Source organism: Vicia villosa, unplaced genomic scaffold, assembly GCF_029867415.1.
Source record: "Vicia villosa cultivar HV-30 ecotype Madison, WI unplaced genomic scaffold, Vvil1.0 ctg.001375F_1_1_3, whole genome shotgun sequence".
NCBI classification, from domain to species: Eukaryota; Viridiplantae; Streptophyta; class Magnoliopsida; order Fabales; family Fabaceae; genus Vicia; species Vicia villosa.
Genome location: NW_026705598.1, coordinates 113,581 through 116,735, shown reverse-complemented (window position 1 = coordinate 116,735; position 3,155 = coordinate 113,581).

Genomic DNA, 3,155 nt, shown 5'->3' with positions numbered 1-3,155 from the left:
CATAGAGAAAGCCTTGTGCGATTTAGGAGCTAGTGTTAGTTTGATGCCTCTTTCGACCTGTAAGAAACTCAATCTAGGTGAGCTTAAAGCAACAAGAATGTCTCTTCAACTAGCAGACCGTTCAGTTAAATATCCTGTAGGAATGTTAGAGAATATCCCTGTTCGTGTAGGTCAATTCTACATCCCAACTGACTTCATCATTATGGATATCCAAGAAGATTCTAACATCCCGATCATTTTAGGAAGACCATTTTTAGCGACCGCTGGTGCAATTATAGATGTAAAGCGAGGAAAGCTTACTTTCGAAGTAGGAGAAGAGAAAATAGAATTTATCCTTTCCCAATTCCTAAAAGCACCTTCTATAATTGACACATGCTGTTCTGCTGACATAATCGACGAGTGTGTCAAGGAAATAAAATCCGAACCAAATAAGGAAACCGAAACCCTAAGAATTCCTATGCCGCCAATTTTTGAAGATGACAACTGGCGTGAGGAATATCAAGATAACCACCTGAGTGAATGCTTAGCTTTAACCCCTGATCCTATACCTGGACCAAAGAAACCTGCTATAGAGCTGAAGACACTTCCTACCGATCTTAGATACGAATTTCTAGACGAAGAACTAAACCGACCAGTTATAGTGAACGCCAACTTAGGACGAACTGAGACTGAAAAATTACTTAATGTCCTAAGAAAATACCCTACCGCTTTAGGATACAACATATCAGATCTAAAAGGTATAAGCCCTTCTCTGTGTATGCACCGCATTATGCTCGAAGACGATAGTAAAACCTCTAGGGAACATCAAAGGCGAATAAATCCTATTATGAGCGATGTGGTTAAAAAGGAAATCCAAAAACTGCTAGAAGCTGGAATAATATATCCTATATCCGATAGTAAATGGGTTAGCCCCGTTCACGTCGTACCAAAGAAAGGAGGAGTCACTGTAATCACTAACGCAAAAGGAGAATCTGTAGCACAACGTACCCAAACTGGATGGAGGATGTGCATTGACTATAGGAAGCTAAATAAAGCTACCCGAAAAGACCATTTCCCTTTACCTTTCATAGATCAAATGCTCGAACGCCTAGCTAAACACTCACATTTTTGTTATCTGGATGGATACTCCGGATTTTTCCAAATTCCTATCCACCCTGACGACCAAGAGAAGACCACATTCACCTGTCCTTATGGTACATTCGCCTATAGACGAATGCCTTTTGGACTCTGCAATGCACCTGCGACCTTCCAAAGATGCATGATGGCAATATTTGCCGACTTCCTAGATGGGATAATGGAGGTCTTTATGGACGACTTCTCTGTCTGTGGAGGAAGTTTTGAAACATGTTTAGAAAACCTTGAAATGGTGCTTAGACGATGCGTAAGCGTAAACCTAGTCCTTAATTGGGAAAAATGCCATTTCATGGTTCGACAAGGAATTGTACTTGGACACATCGTATCAGATAGAGGAATCGAAGTAGATAAAGCAAAAATCGAAATTATCGAAAACCTTCAACCTCCCAAAACCGTTAGAGAAATAAGAAGTTTTCTGGGACATGCTGGTTTTTACCGACGCTTCATTAAAGATTTCTCTAAAATAACCAAACCCTTAACTGAACTACTCATGAAAGACGCCGAATTTGTTTTCACCGATAAATGCACTGAAGCATTTCAAACGCTTAAACAAGCATTGATCTCTGCGCCAATCATGCAACCTCCCGACTGGAATGAGCCTTTCGAAATAATGTGTGACGCAAGTGATTATGCTGTATGAGCCGTTCTAGGACAAAGAAAGGATAAGAAACTACATGTCATATATTATGCGAGTAGAACCCTAGACGAAGCTCAGATGAATTATGCCACGACAGAAAAAGAATTATTAGCTGTCGTATTCGCATTAGACAAATTCCGTTCTTACCTGGTAGGAGCCAAAATAATCATATACACTGACCACGCCGCCATTAGGTACCTCCTAACCAAAAAGGACGCTAAACCAAGACTTTTGAGATGGATCTTGTTACTGCAAGAATTCGACTTGGAAATTAAAGATAAGAAAGGCACTGAAAATGTCGTAGCAGACCACCTCTCTCGATTGGAAAATCTGAAACCCGAACAAGTACCAATTGACGATGATTTCCCTTATGAAAGACTCATCGCCCAATTAGAAGCAAATGAATTCGAACCATACCGTCCAAACTCTGAAACCAACAAATTAGCTGAAATAGCTTTAGCCCGATCTGACGCACCTTGGTATGCAGATTTCGTAAATTACCTAGCTGCTGGTGTGCTTCCTCCTGGTCTAAGCTACCAACAGAAGAAGAAATTCTTCCATGACCTAAAACATTACTATTGGGACGACCCACTCCTTTTCAAAAGAGGCCCCGATGGAATCTTTAGACGTTGTGTACCCGAGGAAGAGATAAGAAGCATAATAACACACTGTCATTCTGCACCGTGTGGAGGACACCATAGCACATCTAGAACCTGCGCCAAAATCCTTCAATCTGGACTTTTCTGGCCCAACCTGTGGAAAGACGTCTATTTTGCTGTACTAAGCTGTGATAGATGCCAACGGACTGGAAACATTTCAAGACGCGATGAAATGCCTCAAAAAGGCATTCTAGAAGTAGAAATATTTGACGTCTGGGGAATAGACTTCATGGGACCGTTTCCGTCATCGTTTGGAAATCAATATATACTCGTAGCCGTCGATTACGTTTCAAAATGGATAGAAGCTATCGCCTCTCCTACAAACGATACACGAGTAGTTATTAAACTTTTCAAAAACGTCATCTTTCCTAGGTTCGGTGTGCCAAGACTGGTAATTAGCGATGGTGGTTCCCATTTCATTTCAAGAATACTTGAGAAACTCCTTCGAAAATATGGAGTAAATCATCGAATAGCCACACCATATCATCCACAAACAAGCGGTCAAGTAGAAGTATCTAACCGCGAAATAAAACAAATATTGGAGAAAACTGTTGCTATATCGAGGAAAGATTGGTCAACCAAGCTAAATGAAGCTTTATGGGCTTATAGAACAGCTTTCAAAACTCCAATAGGAACTACACCATTCAAACTCGTTTATGGAAAATCATGCCACCTACCAGTAGAGTTAGAACATAAAGCCTATTGGGCCATTAAGAACTTAAACC